Below are 25,285 nucleotides of genomic sequence, written 5' to 3'. Positions count from 1 at the left end.
CTAGAGAGGGGTTTCAAGTTGATGAGGCAAAAAAACAACAATGTCCCAACTCAGAACATATGCTGTTCTGTAATAAATAAGAAAAAATAAGAGCCAAATACAAATACTAAACAATGCTGTATCACTGAAACGTACTTTCTTTAAGAATCAGGCATCTTTAAAATTTCCATTATTTGATTAATTTTAGAATAGTTTCTCTTAAATAAAATCTATTTTTACACAAATTTCAGAATTCAGATCTGCATATGAACCAAGAAACCAGAGGCTGATTTTTCTCAACAGGTTTCCCTTTCATAGCCAAAGTATCCAGTGAACAAGAAAATGAGGTCAGCCCCAAGAAGAATGGTAATCATTTAATAACAGCAGCTGCAAGCCAAAATTTACAAAGACAAATTAGTCTGAAACAATAAAATGCTAGGGGGAAAAAAAGCCCTAAGTAAGGACAGGTTCAAATTTAAAATGTTTGTGTTCAACTTACCCAACAAACTGCTGAAAGAAATTACCATATTTTCCTCAAAGAATGTAACAACATAATGCCACTTTCTACCCATTGAAAAAGTGTCTGACTCTGTGACCCATGGACTGCAGCCCACCAACCTCCTCTGTCCATGGAATTCTCCAGGCAAGAATTTTGGAGTGGGTAGCCCATTTCCTTCTCCAGGGGATCTTCCTGATGCAGGGATGGAACCTGGGTCTCTTGCATTGCAGGTGGATTCTTTACCATCTGAGCCACCAGGGAAGCCCTTCTACCCACTGAACATTATAGGACATTGGGATAAAGACATGACATCCTCTTCATTATGTTGATGCCAGGCAGTAGAGCTGGACTGGCATTTTGGAGTATTAATTCACTCAGCTTGGACTGAGCACCTGCTATGTATCTACTCTGCCTCTGTCTTAGGGGCTTGGCAGGCACAGAGTTGTCTTGTAGGCGCAACAGAGGTAAGCTCAAAGTCACCACTGAGATAGTTACATACGCGAGGCCCTGGAGGGGAGATCAGGGAAGATTTCACAAATGGTATAGCATGTAAGCAGAGGCTGAAAGCAGGAGCAATTTTGCAGTTAGACAAGGTGAAGAAATATTCCAGCAGAGGGCATATGCAAAGTCACAGATGTCTGGAAAACAATAAGCAGATGTGTGTGGCTGCTGCAAAAACTGTGACAAGAGATGTAGCTAAAAATGCAGGCAGAAACTTGATGGTCAGGAATCTTTTAAGTCCAAAGGGGTTTAGCTCATTCTTTTTTTTTTTTTTTTTGATGTGGACCATTTTAAGTCTTTAACTGAATTTGTTAGAATATTGCTTCTATTTTATGTTTTGCTTTTTGGCCTCAAGACACGTGGAATCTCAACTCCCTAACCAGGGATGGAACCTGCACCTCCTGAATTGGAAGGTAAAATCCCAACCACTGGACTGTCAGGGAAATCCCAGTTTAGTTCATTCTTTACACGGAGAACGGTGCCACAACCGGATTTGTGTTTTAGAAAGATGCAGATGCTTAGCAGTGTGCAATGAGAGGATGGAGCCTGAGAGATGCATTAGGGGCTGATTCAGCAGTTCACATGAGAAGGACTGAGGGCTAGATGTGTGTCTGAGGAAGAATACCTTGGCCACCTGATGCGAAGAACTGACTCACTGGAAAAGACCCTGATTCTGGGAAAGACTGAAGGCAGGAGAAGGGGACAACAAAGAATGAGATGGTTGGATGGCATCACTGACTCGATGGACATGAGTTTGAGCAAGCTCCAGGAGCTGGTGATGGACAGGGAAGCCTGGCGTGCTACAGTCCATGGGGTGGCAAAGAGTCGGACATGACTGAGCAACTGAACTGAACTGAACTGAGGAAGAAAGGTAAAAGGGTGGATTTGAAAGATGTATGGGAGAAAGAAGTTTTAGAAATGGTTATCAATCTTTAGGTTTCTAACTTGAGCTATGTGGCAGTAGGTTTTTGTTTTTTGGGTTTGTTTGTTTTTTTGAGCCAACGATTCCTTTTGGAGATCCAGGTGGAATTGACAAAATAGTTTGTGGGGTCAACATATTCACTATCTAGGATACTCCAAGTGCTGGTTTCATATGTTATGAAATGATATCCAACTCTTTTTGACAATTTGCAGTGGAGATTCAGGAGATTAAAGACTCTTGCAAAGATTTCTTGGATAGCTTTATGGCAGTGATTCAAATCGGGGTGCTGCAGCCTAGTATATTATTGGGACCCTAAGAGGGAAGTCTGATCGTCATCGATACAGTTTGCACTGTATGTGAACATGATTATTATTGGATTGGTGAGAATTATTCCAGGATCATAATGGCCCACGAGTGAAGCCAGGATTATATTGCAACAACAGCATCCATTGTAAATAACTTTCTAGTGTCATAAACATGCTTTTAGAAGATAATTCTTGATAAATATAAACCAAATCATGTCACTACACTGCACCACAGTTTCCAGTGGCTTCCAGTTTCACTAAGAGTAAGAACCAAAGTCTTTATAACAGCCCACGATGTCCTGTATAATGTGTTTTTCTCTCTTTTCCCCTCTAATTTCATTTCTCATTACTCTCCTCCTCTGGTCACTGTATTTCAGCTACATTGGCCTCTTTGCTTCTCCTAAAACAGGGGTCCCCAACCCCTGGGGCTGCAGATCAGCAGGACATGAGTAGAGGGTGAGTGAGCGAAGCTTCTCTGCTGCCTCACATCGCTTCTCACTGCTTGCATTACCATCTGCACCATTACAAACCCCATCTTTGCCCAGCCCAGGGAAAAACTGTAGTCCATGAAACCAGTCCCTGATGCCAGATAGGTTGGGGACTGTTGTCTTAAAACATCAGATGACTGAATATTCTCTTTTTGCTGAGAGTGCAATTTTCAGAAGATTTCTACATGGCTTCAAATCATTGGTCAAATTTTATCTCTTAAGTGAGTCTTTCCGTGACAACTCAGTGTAACATCTAAAGGCACTGGGGCCTGAACCAATCCCTGTCACCTTCTCTTGCCTTATTGTCTCCATAGCAACCAAGAGGAGTTTTTGTACCTTCTTTAAACATCTTAATTGGAGATCATGGCACATGGGGATGGAATGGTAAAGTGTTGCTAGGAGCTGCAGAAAAGATCTAGATGAGTTATGTTAGGATATGCTGAGCTTATGCTATTGTGACAAACAAGCCCCCAATTTCAGTGGCTTAAATGGCAAAGTTTATCTGTTCCTCAGTGGAAATCTGCTTAAGTCAGATGACTCAGCAGGACAGCTCTCCTCAATGCAGTGAGTGACTAAGTAATTCAGGCTCTCAGTATCTTATGGCACCACTGGCTCCACGTGTGGCCTCCATACTTGCCGCCAAAGGGGAGGAGAGACAGTTGGAAGGTCCTATCGAAGCTTTAATAAAGCCATACAAAAACGGCACACATTTCTATTCATGGTCCAGTGAACAAAGCCATTCCGAAGTCCACTGACCACAAGAGGGCTGTCAGGGGAGTGTAGTCTTCTAAGGGCTCTGGGAGGACAGATAAGCAGGATATTGTTGGGCACTCCTTAGAGTTGCCACCGTAGCTGATTTTGGAATGAGCTTAAGATGCAGGGTGATGTGACGGAGACAACGTGGGGGTAGGATTCATCAGGGCTGAGCAGAAGCCGCGGTTGAACCATTTGGACTAAGTCAGATGTCATCTCTTGGGACTCTGTTTTCAGATCCACAAAAATGAGGTAAATAATACATATCCTGCTTATTTCAGAGGGGTTTGTGACTCACTAACATAAACATCTGCAAAGAGACTTGCCAAATTTAGGATACCATTCAAATGCAAGTAGTGTACATAAATAATGCAGTATGAAACTCAGAAAACCTGCCTGAGTGAGATAAAATGAATTATGCTATTTCACATCAACATTGATAAAGTTATCCCACTGTTAAAGCCATAGAGAATGGTATCATTTCCAGACCTTCTGGTTTAACAGCTGTGACATCTAAGCAGTAAAGTAAGGAGCTGTTTGTATATTAGCACTGAGGGGGTATGAAGAAAATGCCAAGGAAATTCAGATATATATCAAATATTAAAGATTACAAAAGCATGAGTTATTGGAGCCTGAAGATGCCTTTGTGTTATCACTTTTGTGTCATCAAGAGTGAATTAATCCAAATTGGCAGCTTGTGTGGTGTCTTATGCTCTGTTCCCAGAGGGTGTTCTCTTGGTTCAGTTACAGGGTGACAACATCAAGTCTAGGCTGCAAGGGTTGATGCATATTTAGGAGAAGGTGAAATACTGACTGACTATTAGCTATTTGAAAAATCTCCCTGGAATGTACTTAAGGATTTATCAAAATCTTTTAGTAGATTTTTATAGATTTGGGTACTTAATGAGTACATGTATTCTCAGGCTTCAAAAAGATACTGAATTTATACACAATTATTTTGCTAGTACCTCAAGATTGTTGTTGATGATAAAATGTTCGTAATGTTAATCATGATATTCTATTTGTCCATTTCTTATATTCAAAGAAATGTTGAAAATAGCAACTGTCATCTTTTAAACACATTAAATGCAAAATACTCAAAGATGTGGGTTCTACTATTAAAATATGCTTTGGGTTCTCTGGAAAACTTAGTGGAATCCTACAACATTAGGATAGGAACAGTTCAAGTCAAGTATTTCAGTATCCTACCAAATTGTCTGTAAGGAGAATTTCTTATTAACTTAGCATCTTATTCACTTTCTACAAGAAGGTTCATTCCATTTGTATATATCTCTGATAGAAAACTATGTCCCATATTAATCAAATATTTGCTTAGATTTGACCTCCATCCATTACTGCTGTTAGTAACAGGACTGTACACACAGATACTAAACATTAGGAATATCTTTACTATTTTTTGATTATCATAGACTGCTAGTCTGAAATATTAAAGACCATAAACCAGTCAGTATTAGGGTTCAGTTCAGTTCAGTTCAGTCGTTCAGTTGTGTCTGACTCTTTGTGACCCCATGAACCGCAGTAGCCAGGCCTCCCTGCCCATCACCAACTCCTGGAGTTTACCCAAGCTTGTGTCCATCGAGTCGATGATGCCATCCAACCATCTCATCCTCTGTCGTCCCCTCCTCCTCCTTCCCTCAATCTTACCCAGCATCAGGGTCTTTTCAAATAAGTCAGCTCTCTACATCAGATGGCCAAAGTATTGGAGTTTCAGCTGCAGCATCAGTCCTTCCAATGAACACCCAGGACTGATCTCCTTTAGGATGGACTGGTTGGATCTCCTTGCAGTCCAAGGGACTCTCAAGAGTCTTCTCCAACACCACAGTTCAAAAGCATCAGTTCTTCTGCACTCAGCTTTCTTTATAGTCCAACTCTCACATCCATACATGGCTGCTGGAAAAACCATAGCCTTGACTAGATGGACCTTTGTTGGCAAAGTAATGTCTCTGCTTTTGGATATGCTGTCTAGGTTGGTCATATCTTTCCTTCCAAGGAGTGTAAGTGTCTTTTAATTTCATGGCTGCAATCACCATCTGCAGTGATTTTTGTAACTAACATTAAAAACCATCGCTAGGACAATTTCTAATTGAACCTCATCATGGAGCTTTTCTGCCCTAGTGACTGGCCCACATAACTCTGCTGTGATAAACAACAGAAGACAGATCCAATAGGCCAGCCACAAATAGATATCCACAGCCACGTGCTAGAATGCCGACAGCACATCCACAATGAGATAAAGCTTTCTGAAGCAGAAGGTCACTGAACCAAGATTTCCGACACCTGCCCAAGTGCTGGCTTTTCAAATGGAGAGCAACAGAAAGCAGTGAATTTTGTAACATGGTTTTTGTGATGTCGTGATAAAACAGAACCAGGTTATCGTTAAAGTTGAATGCTCCTTTGTTTCTCCTGGCTGACAGCTTATACAACTGCTTTGACTCAAGGGTTTGGGTGCCCTCCTCCCCTACTGTTACAACCTTGAGAATGACTGCTTTTCTTATTCTCTTTAGACACTTCTGCTATTTTCTTTTATAAAAGACATTCAGGGAGCTTATCACAGTGTCAGGTTGATGGTCACACACTGTATAGTCATTTTGGAATAGAGAGTGAAGAAAAAGAAAGTCTAGGTCAAATGTCGCTTTCTACATGGCAGTTCAAAAAATGTGTCAAAAATAGTGCACGTGCGTGCACACACATACACACAGCTGGAATTATGACAGGAACCTCAGAACTGGCCTTCTCAAAAAAAAAAAAAAAAAAAAAAAACAGGAAGAAAAGAAAGAATTGGCCTCCTATCTCACATCTCTTTGCCACAATTCTATTTCTTATCTAGCTTTGACAATATCATCCATGTCTTTTTTTAGGGGTGGAGTATAATTGCTTATTTAACTTATATGCAGATACATCATGAGAAACACTGGGCTGGAAGAAGCACAAGCTGGAATGAAGATTGCCAGGAGAAATATCAATAACCTCAGATATGCAGATGACACCACCCTTATGGCAGAAAGTGAAGAGGAACTAAAAAGCCTCTTGATGAAACTGAAAGAGGAGAGTGAAAAAGTTGGCTTAAAGCCCAACATTCAAAAAACTAAGATCATGGCATCTGGTCCCTTCACTTCATGGGAAATAGATGGGGAAACAGTGGAAACAGTATCAGACTTTATTTTTGGGGGCTCCAAAATCACTGCAGATGGTGACTGCAGCCATGAAATTAAAAGATGCTTACTCCTTGGAAGGAAAGTTATGACCAACCTAGACAGCATATTCAAAAGCAGAGACATTACTTTGCCAACAAAGGTCCATCTAGTCAAGGCTATGGTTTTTCCTGTGATCATGTATGGATGTGAGAGTTGGACTGTAAAGAAAGCTGAATGCTGAAGAATTGATGCTTTTGAACTGTGGTGTTGGAGAAGACTCTTGAGAGTCCCTTGAACTGCAAGGAGATCCAACCAGTTTATCCTAAAGAAGATCAGTCCTGGGTGTTCATTGGAAGGACTGATGTTGAAGCTGAAACTCCAATACTTTGGGCCACCTCATGTGAAGAGTTGACTCATTGGAAAAGACCCTGATGATAGGAGGGATTGAAGGCAGGAGGAGAAGGGGACGACAGAGGATGAGATGGTTGGATGGCATCACTGACTCGATGGACCTGAGTTTGGGTAAACTCCGGGAGTTTGTGATGGACAGGTAGGCCTGGTGTGCTGCGATTCATGGGGTCGCAAAGAGTCGGACACGACTGAGCGACTGAACTGAACTGAACTGATAACTGCTTTACCGTGTTGTATTAGTTTCTGCTGTACAACAAAGTGAATCAGCTATTGTTGTTGTTGCTCAGTCACTATGTCATATCTGACTCTTTGAGACCCCATGGACTGTAGCACACAAGCCTCCTCTGTCTTCCACTATCTCCTGGAGTTTGCTCAAATTCATGTCTATTGAGTCAGTGATGCTATCTAACCACCTCATCCTCTGTCATCCCCTGTCATCCCCTATTCCTCTTGCTTTCAGTCTTTCTCAGCAACAGGGTCTTTTCCAATGAGTTAACTCTGCATCAGGTGGCCAAAATATTGAGGCTTCAGCTTCAGCATCAGTCCTTCCATTGAATATTCAGGGTTGATTTCCTTTAAGAGTGACTGGCTTGATCACCTTGAAGTCCAAGTGACTCTCCAGAGTCTTCTCCAGCATCACAGTTCAAAAGCCTCAATTCTTTGGTGCTCAGCCTTCTTTATGGTCCAATTCTCACATTTGTACACTACTGTTGGAAAAACCTTAGCTTTGACTATAGCTATGTTGGCAAAGTGATGTCTCTTCATTTTAATATGCTCTCTAGGTTTGTCATAGCTTTCCTTCCAAAGAACAAGTGTCTTTTAATTTCATGGCAGCAGTCATGGTCTGCAATGATTTTGGAGCACAAGGAAATAAAATCTGTCATTGCTTTCCCCCTTCTGTTTTCCATATGTATACATATATCCCCTCCCCCTACAGAGTCCCTCCCACTTCATATTCCACGCTTCCAAATTGTCACAGAGCACCAAGATAAGCTCCCTGTGTTATACTGCAGCTTCCCACCAGTTATCTATTTTACACATGGTAGTGTATATATGTCGGAGAAGGCGATGGCACCCCACTCCAGTACTCTTGCCTGGAAAATCCCATGGATGGAGGAGCCTGGTAGGCTGCAGTCCATGAGGTCGCTAAGAGTCAGACACAACTGAGTGATTTCACTTTCACTTTTCTCTTTCATGCATTGGAGAAGGAAATGGCAACCCACTCCAGTATTCTTGCCTGGAGAATCCCAGGGATGGGGGAGCTTGGTGGGCTGCCGTCTATGGGGTCGCACAAAGTCAGACATGACTGAAACGACTTAGCAGGAGCAGCAGTGTATATATGTAAATTCTACTTTCTCAATTCATCTCACTCCCTCTTCCCCTCTGGGTCACATGTCTGTTCTCTAAGTCTGTCTCTATTCTTGACCTGCAAATAGGTTTTCTGTACCGCCTTTCTAGAACTATTGACAACTATCTGCAAACAGAAGCATGTTAATGTCCACCGATAGATGAATGGATAGAAAGATGTGAGTGAGTATATACATACATATATATATAATGGAATATTAATTACTCAGCCATAAAAAGAAATGGAGTTGGATCATCTGTAGTGATGTAGATGGACCTAGAGCCTGTCATACAGAGCAAAGTAAGTCAGACAGAGAAAAATAAATATGCTATATTAAAACATACACATGGAATCTAGAAAACTATTTGTTTTACTGTCCCAGGAGTATCCTTCACATTGAATCTCAGAGTTGGCAAACTATACGCTGAGGGCCAAATCTGGTCTGCTGTCTATTTTTGTATAGCTATTAACTAAGAATTTTTTTTTTCACATTTTGAAATGGTTGAAAAAAATAAAAAGAATAATCTTGTGAAATTCAAATTTCAATGTCCATCAATAAACTTTTATAAAAACACATCCATGCTCATTTGTTTGCATATCATCTGTGACTTCTTCAGTTATGAAGGCAGAGTTGAGCAGTTACAACAAAGACTCCATGGCGTGCAAAGCCTAAAATCTTTCCTATCTGGCCAGATAAAACAGAAAACGTTTGTCAACTCGCCACACGTAAGAATTGGATCTCGTGGAGTTAAGCAGTGAATAGCTGACGTGCCTCTATACTTCAGCCCTGATTTCTACTACTCATCATATTAAGTGCTTTTTCCCTGACTAGGCACTCAAGAGTTTCCATAATGTAGCCTAAACCAGATTCTCTCTCACATTCACATCACTACTTATTCTTTCCTTGGTACCCTGTTTCTATGTTGCTTCTAGCTGTGTGCTCCTCTTTATCTGTCAACTGATATCTAACACTCAGTTTTTTTGTTTTGTTTTTCAGTCACTAAGTCTTGTCTGACTCTTTACAACCTCATTGACTTTAGCCCACCAGCCTCCTCTGTCCACGGGATTCCACAAGCAAGAATATTGGAGTAGGTTGCCATTTCCTTCTCCAGGGGACTTTTCTGATCCCAGCCTTCAAATCCACATCTCCTGCATTGGCAGGCAGGTTCTTTACTGCTGAGCCACCTGGGAAGCCCAACACTCAGAGCCCACCTCAAATGTCATTTTCAACAAGGCAGTTCAGAAATGGGTCAGCCTAATGTGATTTCTTCTAAGAATTCTTGCTTCTCTGACACGCTTACCATGTTCTAAGTATCATGTGCTTAGTCATGCACCTGCCTCATTTCCTCTGCTTTGTTATGTGATCCTTAAGTACAGGACTTGTTGTACTCATCCTTGTACCCTGAAGAACAGTGCGGATGTTAACAGGCCTGGTACAGATAGATCCCTGTAGACCGAGGGACTAGTGCCAGGAACCACACCAGGACTGAGTGCACATGCAATCACGTACTTCCTCACGGTGGCAGGGGCCCAGGGAATTCCAGTGGTGTGGCGAAAGACCCAGATCAGTGCTCTAATAAAGCTTCTGTGGGGAGAGGTGTCTCAGTTCTATAAAAAACAAACAAGCGCTTTGAAGGTCACAACCCTAGGACTCAATGCAGAACCAGAAGATCTCAAGCTGAAGACCTGTCAGGCCCCAAACATGGTTGGCAAACATTATAAGCAGCAAGATTCAGTTAATCAGAACAGGGCCCAGGGCAACAGAGCCAAGAGAAAAGGGGATAGAGTGGAGGCTGTGGAATTTGGCAAGAAAATAGAGACCGGGTCTTACAAAGACTGAAGTTCTGAAGAGGAGACGGGGCCAAAGGTCAAAGACATAAAAACACTCAAGATCAGAGCTGAACTCCTACCAAGAGGATGGTAGGAGTCCCAGATATTCGGCAGGGGTTCTTTCATGATTCTTGCTTAGGTTTAGAGGGCAGAAAAGCCTATACAGAAGGATTAAGTGACCCTAGCTATGGCGGAAGACAAGAAACACAGAAAGAGAAGGATCAGAGCCCTGGAAAAGACCCAGTTGGAGAGAATGTCTCTTGAGCAGTAAGTCCACCCCTGACCCTGTGACAGTAAGTCTTTTACTTATAATACCTCATTTGACATACACTGGAGCTCTGCAAGGAAGCAGCATTATCCCCATTTTACAGATGAGGAAACTGTGGTTCAGAAAGACAATAAGCAAGTAGTGCTCCTGAGATCTGAAGGCCGGTCTAAATGAAACCAAATCAGTTCCCCTTGGTCCCCACCACTACGTCATGCCTCTCAAATAAATATTTACTAAATGTACAGTAAAGATAGAAAAATTATGAAAGGACAGTCTTTTTTACAATTCAATGTAGTACGTAAGTGTGATAGTACTAATCTTTTCCCCCATTTTTTCTCTCTTTTTTTTTTTTCCTTGTCGGTTAGGCAGGTTTTGTCTCTTTTATTGCTAGCCCATTGAACTCACAGCTCATGGATTCTGTGTCCCACCTACCAACAGGCACATAAACGAATTTAAGAACATATTGATTGCTCTAGGTTTCTGGTTGCTCTGGATTTCTGGCCTTCTGACTTTCACAGACTAGTATAAATTTCCTTTCCAGGATTATTATATTTTGCTCAATCTTCCTGGGCGACCTACTGCCTTCCAATCAACCATTGCACACCATGTGCCCTCTATGTTAAATGTTATCTCCCCAATAAAACCTGCCTTGATCTCTTTATTCAGAAATGGTCTCTCACACTCTCTCCCCTACTCTTAAAGCATTTCCATCCATACCATTTACATTGTTCTATATTTGATCTGAAGTAATACTTGTGTGTCTACTACAAATTCTATGAACTTCAGAGTTGATAAAATCTTTTTATCCCCCACATTGTCTGATAGTGTTAGTTATACAAAAGTGATGATTTAAAAATATATAAGTACTAAAGAATAATGTGTAATTGAAATTTCACATTCTTAGGCTCCTCTGTGTCAGCGATATTCCTCTCAGAACTTTCCTTTGCCCCCTTATTTTTGACTTGGTTCCTTCCAGCTAATACAATCTTTCTGGTCACTGGAATTCTGTACAATGAGCAGTTGTATGAAATGGACATAAAAGTTAGTATTGAAAGTAAACTATGGCTTTATAGTAGACTTTGTTTTATACCACTTGCAAAGTCAATGTGAGGATATGAGTCTAAAAATACTTTCTACTACCAATAGTATGTGCAGGCTTATTGGTATACAATCTGTTTTTCAAAGTCTTTAATGAAATAGATTGATTGTATCTTACAATCACATATTCTTCCAAGAAGTTCTACGTAAATATCTGTGTAATTTCTTTTATTACATAATTTACATCACTGTGACATACTCATAGCTCACAAGGGCCTTTTGACAGCCAATTTGATTAGAGGGCAAAACTTATACTTAGGACATATTCATCTCATTTGATAAATATTAGTGCATTTATTTTAGGGCTTCCCCAATGACTCAGTGGTAAAGAATCTGCCTGCAATGCAAGAGACTCTGACTTCAATCCTTGGGTCGGGAAGATCCCCTGGAGGATGAAACGGCAACTCACTCCAGCATTCTTGCTGAAAAAATCCCATGGACAGAGGAGCCTGGCAGGCTACAGTCCAAGGGGTTGCAAAGAGTCAGAGACGACTGAGCGACTAAGCACGCACAGTGCATTTATTAATGGATAACCAAAAGGGTGCTAAATTATTAAGAAATAATCTTGAATTTACAGCAACTACAAGAAAATTCACCATTATTGAGGCCAAGAGTATGTAATACATTCTTCTGAAAACTGCACCTTAAAAATATTGATGGTAGAATACCAAACCAATATACTGCTAGATGATAAGTTCTCTAGTCTTTCGTAGGTTTACAGAGGCTTCCTTAAGTATAATTAGTTTTAATTATCTCTGCAAATAGACAATAGGAGCTATGTATATCATATATGATAATGGTTAACTATAAAGCCACTTACTGGCCTCTAGAATATGTTATATATTCAAGGGAATATTTGCTTCAAAATGTTTTGCTTAACTTACTGTTAAAATTATTCAACAAGTAAGTAATGAAAGAATTTTAGGGAATAATAAAAGAAATGTTTAGCCAAGATTTAAGAATTCACTAGGATAATCTATCCAATTATAATTTTGACCATGATCAAGGCTAAAAATATGTACCTATCAATAAAGCGAATTACAAGGAAGAAATAGAATACCCTGTACTAGGATTATCTGAACCTATTTCTTCTAGAATCTTTTTTTTTTTTACTTTTCATGTTATTATATGCAGCTTTAATATGGTATTAGTTCTAATCTTTCAAGTACTGCTGTCAGATAAACCTAATTATTTTCTAGAAGTGGCTTGTAACTGGAAGAAAAATGTAGCAGAAAATGTATTCACCCATGAAGTATATTTAGTTTATATAAAATATTTTTCTCTTTATACTTTTGTCTTAAATAAGAAGATTCAGATGAGGAACAGGGCATATTGGCAAAGGTAGAAGGTCGGGGGTGTGGGGCAGGGGGAGTCCAGGCAATTCTTCATTAAGCATCTAAGAGACCACAGATTTCCTAACAGTACACACAGGTCTTCCTTGGGGACTGAGTGTGGACAAATATTTGTGTCCCCTTAAGATTCAGATGTTGAACCCCTAATCCCAATGTGATGCTATTCGGAGTTGGGCCCTTTGGTAAGTAATCAGGTCTAGATGAGGTCAGGAGGGTGAAGATGGGATTAGTACCCTTTTCAAAAAGAGACCAGAGAGCTGGTTTGCTCTCTGCCTCCCTCTTCATCATGCCAGCAAGAAAGCAGCTGACTGTAAGCCAGGAAGAGAGTCCTCACTAAGTGCCCAACCACGCTGACTGGTCTTTGACTTCCCAGTTTCTAGAAATGTGTGAAATAAATGGTTGCTTTAGCCGCCCAGTCTATGGCTGCTATAGCAGCCTGAACAGACCATGACTTGAAGGTGTATCAGTGTTCCTCTCACATGGCTTTGAGGTTTGGGCCAACAATATCACCGAATCTTTGTGTCTCAGTAACTACACAGCCATGATGAAGACACTGATCCTTAAAAAGGAAGGGTTGACCTCAAATGTTGGGAGGGCAATGCCAAGACAGGCTGTGGGTCATGAAAGCAGAAATCAGCACCTAAGTGCCTGCAACCACCTGAGATCCAAACTTAGGCCCCTGACACTATTGTCCAGGACACTAACTTCCTGAACCTACTGCTATCATCTCTGCAGAGATTATGCTACTTTATTCCTTGTAACTCCACACTTCACAGTGCTCCCAGAGGGATCGTTGGTAGGCCTAAAGCTTGGCCTACCAATACATAAACCAATGGTTCGATGTACTTCCTCACCAATCGACTAATTCAAGAAAGAGAAAGGGCCCTAGAACAGACTCACAGACAAAGAAAACAAAAGTGTGGGAAAGGGTTAAATTAGGAATATGAGATGAATAGATACACAGCACTATATATAAAATAGATAAACAACAAGAATTTACTATATAGCATGTGGAACTATTCTTTTTTTAAAAAACTATTTTAACTGGAGGCTATTACTTTACAATACTGTAGTGGTTTTGGAACTATTCTTAGTATCTTATAATAACCTATAATGGAAAAGAATCTGAAACTGTAGACCTGAAACTAACTATTGTAAATCAATTATAGTTTAATAAATAAAAGTGAAAAGAAAATAGGAAGCTTCCAAAAAAAAAGTCATTTGTTACATTAATAAAAAAATACAGTTGTTCCTCTTTCTCTCAGAAGTCCAGTAAACCTGTTGTTTAGAAGTTTTCTTTTTCTAACTTCCTCCATCTGAATACATTGATTCTACCTCTAAAACACATTCAGAATCTGCCCCCTTCTCTTTATTCCCACGTCATCAGCTGAGGAGAAGCCCCCATTCTCTCTCTCCTGAGCCCCTGAGATAGCTCCAAGTTTATGTTTCTGCTCTCTCTTGTCCTTCACAATTCTCCACACAGCAGCAAATGACCTTTAAAATAAAATACAGACCAAATCATTTAATGCCCTTGTTGAAAACGCCCACCACGCTCAGGAGTCCCATCTAAACGTCTGACTGTGGTCTTCCAGGCCCTGTGTGATTGGGTCCCTGGGCTCTGCATCTCCTTCTCAGTCCCTAGGGCCTGCATTGGGTAAGGATGCTGCAGCCACAGCCATGTTCTTCCCATTCCAGGACCACTCCACATTCTTCTCTGCCTGTCCTCTCCCCGAAATGCTCTGCTCCTTTCCCCCATGGCTCACTTTCCATGTTCCAGACCAAACATTCTCTTGTCAGAAAAGCCTGGCTGACTCCTCATTCTAAGGAAGCTGCCAGTCTCGTCATTGTATTCTGCCTTAAATAGATGCATTGTGCAGCGTGTGCGGGGCTTCCCAGGTGGCGCAATTGGAAAAGAATCTGCCTGCCAATGCAGGAGATGTGGGTTTGATCCCTGGGTCTGGGAAGACCCCCTGGAGTAGGAAACGGCAACCCACTCCAGGATCACTGTCTGGGAAATTCCATGGACAGAGGCGCCTGGCAGGCTACAGTCCATGGTGTTGCAAAGACTCTGACAGGACTGAGCACACACCCATGCAACAAGGAAACAATGACATATTGTTTGCATGTTTGATATCTCTACCTTTCTCCCCCTATTGCCCCCACTCATGCATGCTCCATAACAAGCAGGGTATCTTGACTGAATTGTTTCATGTTCTGTTTCTGGCCGCACGTCTAGCACGGTGCTGTCCAATCCAGTAATCATCAGCTACCTGTGGCAGTTCAACTATGAGTTTAAATTAATTAAAATTAGACACAATTAAAAATTCCATCCCTCATTTGCACCAGCAGCATTTCAAGTGCTCAAGAGCCACATGTGGTTATCATATTGGACAGAGCAGAGAGAGAACATTTCCACCATTGCAAAAAGAGCTGGTAAATATTTGTGGAACTAACATACTTTTGAATGGGAAATGCAAAGCACTACCACCTCCTCAACTAGACTTCATTGTAAGTGGCCACTCATTTTACAAAAACCAATTAAAACCCTGTATCTTACTCAAATAAAAAGAAAAACTCTCTAAGATTCGAGTATAATCACCTTTCACACAAAAATATCCAATCATTAGGGACTGAATGCTCATGTTCCAAAATTTATATGTTGAAACCCTAACCCCCAGTGCAATGGTATTTGGAGGAAGGACCTTTGGGAAGTAATTAGGTTTAGATGAGGTCTGGAGGGTGGGGTCTTCATGATGGAATTAGTGCCCATATAAGAAGAGGAAGAGACAACAGAGCTGCTCTCTCTGTTGTGAGGATACAATGGGAAGGTAGCTCTCTGCAAAACAGAAAGAGTGTCCTCACCAAGAACCAAATCTGCTTAGCACCTTGATGCTGGATTTCCAACCTTCAGAACTGTGAGAAATAATGTTTGTTGTTTATGTGACTGAGCTATGATATTTTGTTATCAAAGCTCAAGCTGATTAAGATACCAACACACAAAGTTTTCATTTCCACTTGTTTTGGTTAGCAGGGACTCAAAGCAGTGAATGTTGGCAAAAACTTCTTCTGTTAGTATGTTAGGTCTAAGGTCCAGATTTGACAGGAAGACAAGTAAAAGCATACACATTTGTACTCCATTTTCAAGTTGGGGTTTCCCTTGGTGAGGCAGAAAGCTCTCAGGGCTCTGGATTCCATGGTTAAAAGGTCCCAGAGAAAGGTTATTATCAGGCCAAAGCTGCAAAGTTCCTGAGATCTTGTGTTCTGGGTGGGTGGCTGGAGCAGAGCTCCACCTGGTGTCTTCACATCCACACTCTGACCTTCTCCCACTTCCTGGTACTTCCTGTGCTTCAGTGCCCTCTACCGAGAAAGCTTAGCATCATGCTCATTATGAAAGAGCAAAGTTTAATGGAATTCCATCTGTCTTCTCAGGGAATATGCTGAAGGGTGAATCTGGAGCTGAGAGGCAATAAATTGATAACTGACATGGGAACATTTTAGAATATTCCATCTGTCATCTCCTTTCTGGTGTCCCTTATAACTTTCTCAAAACAATCTTCCAATTAACTAAATCTCTCTTCAACCATACACAGATCTTATTCTGTGAAATTTTCCTTTAATCTCCATGCCACATTTTTAACTTGCAGGATTTCAATTATTTCTTCTTTCCCCTACCCACCAGGGTCTCTTCCTCTTTCTCCTCCTTTTTCACCTTCCTCACATTTTTTTCTCTTTGTTTTTCTTTGTTGCCCTTCCAAAATTGTAAACAGCCTTCTTCCTTTATATGATTGAGACTCTAAGAAACATTTATTCTGAACTATTTTCAATGGCTCTGTCATGTTATTTTACTGCAACTATTTTAGCCTCTCTGAAAGGTGGGTAAGCCTATTTCAACCCCATAAGCCCCCGCAGGTTTAAGCAGAGAGTGGTTTCAGATCCCAGTCCTATAACCGCCACAATGAGAGCGGAATTTTGGGAAAAGAAATTCCCAGACATCCTTGCCTGCTTCTCTTCTGAAAGTTTCCAGCCCTGACTAACATCTGTGTGTTTCTATTCATTTTTCATCCATAGAGCTATTTATTCTGTTTCTGAGCCCTATAACATTTAAATTTTTAAAAAAATGTTATTCTAATGTGTATATGAACCATTTAATGAGAGAATTTATAGCAATATATTAAGTGGAAACATTTTTTTCTTAAAGAGATCTACTTATTCATTAAAGCTATTCTAGGCTGTCTGAGCCCCATTAATCTCTATAATCATTGCCTATAGTTTAAAACCACTTTACTCTGCTAATTTTATAGGTATTTTTTAGCTTGATGAAAGTTAAGTATAGGCAGTAGCTAGTTTACTGGTAAACTCTTTTACAAAAGTTATATTTGAACCTCTTATTGTAATGTAGAAGCTGCTGCTGCTGCTGCTGCTGCGTCGCTTCAGTCATGTCAGACTCTGTGTGACCCCATAGACAGCAGCCCACCAGGCTCCCCTGTCTCCAGGGATTCTCTAGGCAAGAACCCTGGAGTGGGTTGCCATTTCCTTCTCCAATGCATGAAAGTGAAAAGTGAAAGTGAAGTCGCTCAGTTGTGTCTGACTCTTCACTACCCCATGGACTGCAGCCTACCAGGCTCCTCCGTCCATGGGATTTTCCAGGCAAGAGTACTGGAATGGGTTGCCATTGCCTTCATGTTAAGATCAGGACAGTCATTTTTAATTTATAATTTATTTGATGAATATGATAATTCTGATTACATTTGAAATAATATAATTTTTATATCTCAATACAACTATCTCAAATTAAAAAAAAATTCCAGTTCCAACTTCAGGATTCCATAAACATATATTCCACCTTAGATTCCTAGTGTAAGGTTCAGAAAACTAAGTTTCCATCTCAGATCAGCAATCTAGCTATCCTTGCCTGCTCCCTTTCCAGCAGCTTTAGCCCTGACTAATACCTATGAGCATGTATCCCTTTTTTTGTGCACGGAGATATTTATCTTATTTTTGAACACTACTATAATCTCCTATTGGGCTTCCCATGTAGCTCCCCTAGTAAAGAATCTGCCTGCAATGCAGGAGATCCGAGTTCAATTCCTGGGTCAGGAAGATCTGCTAGAGAAGGGATAGGCTACCCACTCCAGTATTCTTGGGCTTCCCTTTTGGCTCAGCTGGTAAAGAATCCGGCTTCAATGCAGGAGACCTGAGTTTGATCCCTGGGTTGGGAAGATTCCCCTGGAGAAGGGAATGGCTACCCACTCCAGTATTCTGGCCTGGAGAATTCCATGGACTGTATATTCTATGAGGTCACAAAAAGTCAGACATGACCGAGCAACTTTCACTTTCATAACTTTCTATTAGCTAAGGGACTATGTAAATCCTACGTAAGGCTCTTTACCTCTTCAATTCTTGGTTTTTATTTGTTTTTATATTTGATGTAGTAGAATACTTCCAGTTCTTACTTCAAAGTTCTAGGTATTAAAGGAAACAAGAAAGGTGAACACATTTTAAAATCCAGGAACCCCACTTAAGAATATATCATGTGTTCTCCAAACACTATAGCTTTGCTAATTCTCAAAATCTGCCTGAGATAAAGCATTCTTATCCCTGAATAAAAGAAACCAAGGGTTCAGGTCAATCACTCAGAATGAATTAGACAATAAACTAAGTTGATCCTAATGGTGAAGAGGCTTTGGACTCTTCTAGTTTTTTTCCTTGCAAATATACCAGGGTGTTCATAACATGAAGAATCAGTGTCAGGGCATGGCTGCTCTGAACTCTCTTCTGTCCAGGAGATGTACCATAGGACATGTGGACATCTGGAGCAAATTAGAGCCAAAGTAAAGGCCAGAAACACTGCTGGTTTTTCTTTTTTCCTTCTCCATAGGCCAAAATGCTACCATGCTAGTCCTGTCATCAAACCACAATTTAGAATTTAGAATTAAGCAAATTTCTGAAATATTATGACTTTCTCTGTTTGATTTTGCAGGCATGAAATTCTGTAAACTCAGCATATATTTTAATTATGTAAAATAATCCAACTTACACAACCACATAAAGTCAAATCATTTTACTTTTTCTCAGTGAATGGTGTATAAACCTCGAAGTTTAGAAAGCCAACTGCAAAAGAAGATCTAATAAGTAGCTTTTTATATTCTCCCTAAATTTAGGAATCTTTCATTCTATAATAATCACTGGATTGTTGAATAGATCTGTTTTCATCATCCAGTAAAAATGGCCTATGCTGGAATGAGTATACTCTGTTTGATTACTGATTCTGTACATCTCTTTTATTTTGCATGAATATGGCCAGATGAATCATATACAAAGAAAGCTCAGCTCCTTCAGAACACTGCTATTTTACAAAGAGTTCTGCTGCCAACTTCAAAGCTAAATTCAGGTTTGAGGTATCAGAATCTTTTATAGGTCCCAGGAGAATATTTTGTTCAAATAATATAATAGCCCAGTGATCAGAAGTTCTGTTCACCTGCTGGGCCTCCAGAAATATGATACTATAAATCAGAAGTAATGAAGGTTAAGGCATTATTATCTTTTTTTTAAAAAAATAAAGCTCAAATTAAAGAGTGAACTGTTTTATAAAAACAGCACATAGAATGTTCAAGAAATAAGTTCTAGCAATTTTGTAAAGAAAGGATAAAGGAAAAATTCAGCAAGACTTAAAGTGAGTAAAAATCTAGAAATGCCATGTTAGAAATACAGTCAACTGTCAATCAAAAAGAAACAAATATCATTACAGAAAAAACATTTTGATATAATATAAATAGGAATATTTTATGCCAAAATACTATCATTTTGATTAATAGCTAAATTTCTGCTTTTAGAGTAAAAGATTGACATTTAAAAACCTTTTTTTTTCCCCAGACATTCTTGTTAAATAATATTTTCCAAAAGTTTGTTGATGCAGTTTTGGAAAGAACTTAAAATGAGGGAAAAAGTGAAAGTAAAATCTTAAGATTCAGTTCAATCTGTTGGGATGGTATCATTATTCATATACTCAGAGAGAAGTAATTTCCTGATCGGAAACCAATTTGACCTACGGTTATTGAGGCGCTTGGTTACTGATTACATGTGGCCATCGGAGGAGGAAATGTGCAAGAGAAAAAGGAACATTCAAATGAGTCTCTGATGATCTTTTTCAACAAAGGATTTCTGGAGCAGGCAGGATAACACTAGAGTTTCACTGGTTTAGTATCTATTGCACACACAACTTGTTCATCATTAAGAGCAAACACAGGCGCATAGGTGAAATTATCAAGTCTTTCTCAAAGACACCTTACAAAGACATTTCACATATATTACTCACAACAATCCAATAGATGTGTATTGTGATTGTCACTTAACCTAAAAGTAGGGCTCAGAGGGACTTATTAACTTGCCCAAAGTCATCTAGCTAATAAGTGGCAGAGGTGGCAATACTCTTTTTGCCAATTTGAATGGAAATATTCAAATTCTATTGGCTTAATCCAAAACCGATCATGTGTCTATCATATCAGATTTTCTTACATATGTTTACCTTTGCATATTTTTAACAAGATATACTGAGTTTGATGAACTAATTGAGTTTCTAATAAACTGAATGTAAACTACCTATATAAATTGAGCCATATGTTAACAAGGGTGTGTGTGTGCTCAGTCTTGTCTGACTCTCTTGTGATCCCATGGACTGTGGCCAACCAGGCTCCTCTGTTATGGAATTTCCCAGGTAAAAAAACAGGAGTGGGTTGCCATTTCCTTCTCCAGGGGATCTTTTTGACCCCAGGGCTGAACCTGCATCTCCTGTGTCTCCTACATTACAGGTGGACTACCTGCTGAGTCACTGGGGAAACCCATATAATAACTTATATAGGTTAAATATTCTTTGTGTTTAAAATGTGTATTTAACAATTCTCCAAGCTAGGCTTCAACAGTACATGAACTGAGAACTCCCAGATGTTCCAGCTGGATTTAGAAAAGGCAGAGATCAAACTGCCAGCATCTGTTGGATCATTGAAAAAAGGAAGAGTTCCAAACAAAACATCTACTTCTGCTTCACTGACTATGCCAAAGCCTTTGACTGTGTGGATCACAACAAACTGTGGAAAATTTCTTCAAAGGATGGGAGTACCAGACCACTTTACCTGCGTCCTGAAAAATCTGTCTGCAGGTCAAGAAGCAACAGTTAGAATTGGACATGGAACAATGGACTGGTTCCAAATTGGGGAAGGAGTACATCAAGGCTGTATATATTGCCACCCAGCGTATTTAACTTATATGCAGAATACAACATGCAAAATGCTGGGCTGGATGAAGCACAGGCTGGAATTAAGATTGCTGGGAGAAATGTCAATAACCTCAGATATGCAGATGACACAACCCTTATGGCAGAAAGTGAAGAAGAACTAAAGAGCCTCTTGGTGAAAGTGAAAGGGGAGAGTGAAAAATTTGGCTTAAACCTCAACATTCAGAAAACGAAGATCATGGCATCTGGTCCCATCACTTCATGGCAAATAGATGGGGGAAACAGTGGAAACAGTGGCTGACTTTATTTTGGGGGGCTCCAAAATCACTGCAGATGGTGATTGCAGCCATGAAATTAAAAGACGCTTACACCTTGGAAGGAAAGTTATGACCAACCTAGATAGATATTAAAAAGCAGAGACGTTACTTTGCCAACAAAGGTCTGTCTAGTTAAGGCTATGGTTTTTTCAGTGGTCATGTATGGATGTGAGAGTTGGACTGTAAAGAAAGCTAAGCGCCGAAGAATTGATGCTTTTGAACTGTGGTGTTGGAGAAGATTCCTGAGAGTCCCTTGGACTGCAAGGAGATCAAACCAAAGGAAATCAACCTTGAATATTCATTGGAAGGACTGATGCTGAAGCTGAAGCTCCAATCCTTTGGCCACCTGCTGTGACAAACCAACTCACTGGAAAAGACCCTGATGTTGGGAAATAGTGAAGACAGGAGGAGAAGGGGACGACAAAGGATGAGATGGTTGTATGGCATCACTGACTCAATGGACATGAGTTTGAGCAAGCTCCGGGAGATGGTAAAGGACAGGGAAGCCTGCCGTGTGCTTCAGTCCATTGGATCACAAATGGACATGACACAAGTGTGAGGCTGAACAAAATCACAGCAAAACGTATGTTTTAAATACAAATAGTCCCTCTTGGGTTTGCCTAAAATAGACTAAATTTATATAAAACATGGTTTTGCTGGAGCTAACAGCAGCTGTTAGCATGATTAGGAAATAAGGGCACAGGATTGCAGACTTGGAGGATGGAAAGAACAATAGTCCTGCACATCCACACACAGATCCTGAAGGCACGGGGGAATGTGAGCTGCACAGTCATGAACCATATCATTAGTCTCTGTTTCACTGAATTTAAAATTCTCAACCGTAGCTGGCTTGGGAGAAGGCAATGGCACCCCACTCCAGTACTCTTGCCTGGAAAATCCCATGGGCTGAGAAGCCTGGTAGGCTGCAGTCCATGGGGTCGCTAGGAGTCAGATACGACTGAGCGACTTCACTTTCACTTTTCACTTTCGTGCATTGGAGAAGGAAATGGCAACCCACTCCAGTGTTCTTGCCTGGAGAATCCTAGGGACGGGGAAGCCTGGTGGGCTGCCATCTGTGGGGTCGCACAGAGTCGGATACGTCTGAAGAGACTTAGCAGTAGCAGCAGCAGCTGGCTTGTTTTTGATAGATGTCACTGTGGTTCAACAGTATTGGATTTTATCTTACTAAGCACTTAAATTTGTTTGCTCGAATGGGTGAGGGGCAAAGTTGTATCTGGAGTAGCTTAGGAGTTAGCTGTTAGACATTTGGTAGCAGCAGATCATTAAAATGAAGGAAACAAAGGATCTTTGATAGCTTGCTAACAATTTTATATTATCATGTCACATTTTCAAGCAACACTAATATTTATCAATAGGAATGCTGACTTGTTAATGTCAGTGAGCAAGGCCATAGCTGTGGTAAGTAAATAATCAGTTCTTCCATCAGAGACTAGAGCAAGCCCAAACTTTCGGATTTGGGATGGGCTGTGATGCTCAGATGTGTTAGTCACTTTGCTTCTATATGTGTGTTATGGAAGTCACTGAAGTTGGAAAACTGCTTTTGGAATCCAGCAGGTCAAAACAGCCTGCATGCTTATTTCATAAAGATTGTGTTTTCTTAATGGAGAAATTTTCCTGGTGTCTAAAAGTTGAGTGGGCTTCCCGGGTTGCACAGTGGTAAAGAATACAGCTGCCAATGCAAGAAACATGGGTCTGATCCCTGGATTGAGAAGATCCCCTGGAGAATGGAATAGCTACCCACTCCAGTATTCTTGCCTAGAAAATTCCATGGACAGAAGGAGGTCCTTCTATTAAACTCTCTCCAATTTCCAATTTGAAAGTGGTGTCTGTCTCCTTCTGGGAACTTATCAGGTACCAGCTGCTTGCATAGATCTTATGTAATTAATTTTATTCCACATACTTGCAAAGAAAATAAGACTATTCTCATTTTACAGAATAGCTTAAAATGGATAATAGAAATAAATATATAATATAAATATATAGTAAAACATTATAAAATAATGCTATAAAATAGATATATAATATACATATTATACATATATGATACATATACAATAATACAATATCATATTCCTGGCAGACTGGAGTCCATGGGATCACAAAGAGTCAGATACAACTGAGTGATTGAGCACGGACTGGACACACAAAAGCTGATAGCCTCTTATTTTGGCCACACTATAGGCAGCACATTCATCACAAAGTATTGACTAGGCTGTTGCTATTACCATTGTTGTTGTTTGTGGTGGTGGGGTGTGTGTGTTGTATATGTGTATGTGCTTGTGTTCAGTGCTTGGTTGTGGTTCTGAGAGTGAAAAGACTTGTAAAAGTGAATGTCAGGAAACCCTGCTGTACGTAACATAGCCAGCCAAGACCACTTATTCTTTCATGGCAAAAGGCCTAGAAGCTTTTGTTAAGATGTATTTGCTTTAAGGTCCATTCTAATGATATAAAATTCAGGACCAACTTCTAACTGCCATACAGGCACACATGGCATGCCCTTCACCAGTATTTCTGGCACTGTGTCAGTGTTTATTTCAAATCAGTTTAACCATTTCAAATCAGTTTAACCAACTAGTCAACCAGAATCTCAGAATAATGACTTTGAAGAAGACTTTGCAAATAATTTCACCAATATCACCATGATGTACTGTCATTTGCCCGTTTACGTATCTGATCTCTCCATTACACTCTTTCAAGGCGGAAGTGCTACTTCCTTGTATTCACAGGAATTAGAGGCATTCCTTTACATGAGGTCTTCATAAAGGGTTAATGTGATATGCGTGAATCAATTCTCACTCCTCAGCCTCAGCATCAGTGGCCATACACTGAGTCTTTACCACGTGTCAGTGTGCCAGATACTATCTTCGTGTGTCTCTGAGCCATCTCGCCACCCTCTTCCACCCTGCTCAGTAATCAGGAAGGCGGACCCACAGTGACTGCCTAGGTGATCAAAGCGCCCTCTGCCTTCTGTTTGGGTTTGGCCAATGGAAGCCTGATGCAGGAGCCTGGAGGCTGAGAGGAGAGTGAGGATAAGAGCCACGATGTTCTGGCTTCTCATCCAGTCAGTTACCAGTTGGTTGCCTTCCATAGACAGCCATAGCTCTGGTGGGAGCTACCTTCTCTGGATTTTGGTAACTGCTCCCTCCTCTGCCCCTTTCTGCTTAGGGATGGTACAGGCTCTCTGCTGTTGACAGTCCAGAATCCTGAACCAACTTTTCTTGGTTTTTCCAGTCCCTGGCTGCACCTTTATAGAAGATATTTTTATTAAACTCTCTTCAGTTTCCAGTTTGCATGTGCTGTTTGTCTTCTTCTGGGGACTTGTCTGGTACCAGATGCTTGCATCAGTTCAGTTCAGTCACTCAGTCATGTCCGACTCTTTGCAACCCCATGGACTGCAGCATGCCAGGCCTCACTGTCCATCACCAACTCCGAGAGCTTACTCAGATTCTTGTCCTTTGAGTCGGTGATGCCATCCAGCCATCTCATCCTCTGTCGTCCCCTTCTCCTCCTGCCTTCAATATTTCCCAGCATCAGGGTCTTTTCCAATGAGTCAGTTCTTCGCATCAGGTGGTCAAAGTATTGGAGTTTCAGCTTCAGCATCAGTCCTTCCAATGACTATTCAGGACTGATTTCCTTTAGGACAGACTGGTTGGATCTCCTTGCAGTCCAAGGGACTCTCAAGAGTCTTCTCCAACACCACAGTTCAAAATCATCAGTTCTTCAGTGCTCAGCTTTCTTTATAGTCCAACTCTCATATCCATACATGATTACTGGAAAAACCATATAGGTCTTATGTAATTAATTTTAT

General features: G+C 40.5%; 1 protein-coding gene and 1 long non-coding RNA gene across 2 annotated transcripts in view; both read right to left on the bottom strand.

Annotated features, from left to right (window-relative positions):
* Positions 1-25,285, bottom strand: part of CYYR1 (cysteine and tyrosine rich 1) — a 117,666-nt gene that overhangs the window by 46,660 nt on the left and 45,721 nt on the right. The window lies entirely within an intron of this gene.
* LOC139182193 (uncharacterized) overlaps positions 1,134-25,285 on the bottom strand; it is a 29,039-nt gene continuing 4,887 nt past the window's right edge. The window contains exon 2 of the long non-coding RNA XR_011565798.1: positions 1,134-25,247. This is a non-coding gene — a long non-coding RNA (uncharacterized lncRNA). The remainder of the gene's footprint in view (positions 25,248-25,285) is intronic.

Source organism: Bos indicus, chromosome 1 (genome assembly GCF_029378745.1).
Source record: "Bos indicus isolate NIAB-ARS_2022 breed Sahiwal x Tharparkar chromosome 1, NIAB-ARS_B.indTharparkar_mat_pri_1.0, whole genome shotgun sequence".
Lineage (NCBI taxonomy): Eukaryota > Metazoa > Chordata > Mammalia > Artiodactyla > Bovidae > Bos > Bos indicus.
This window is presented reverse-complemented; position numbering and strand designations above follow the sequence as displayed.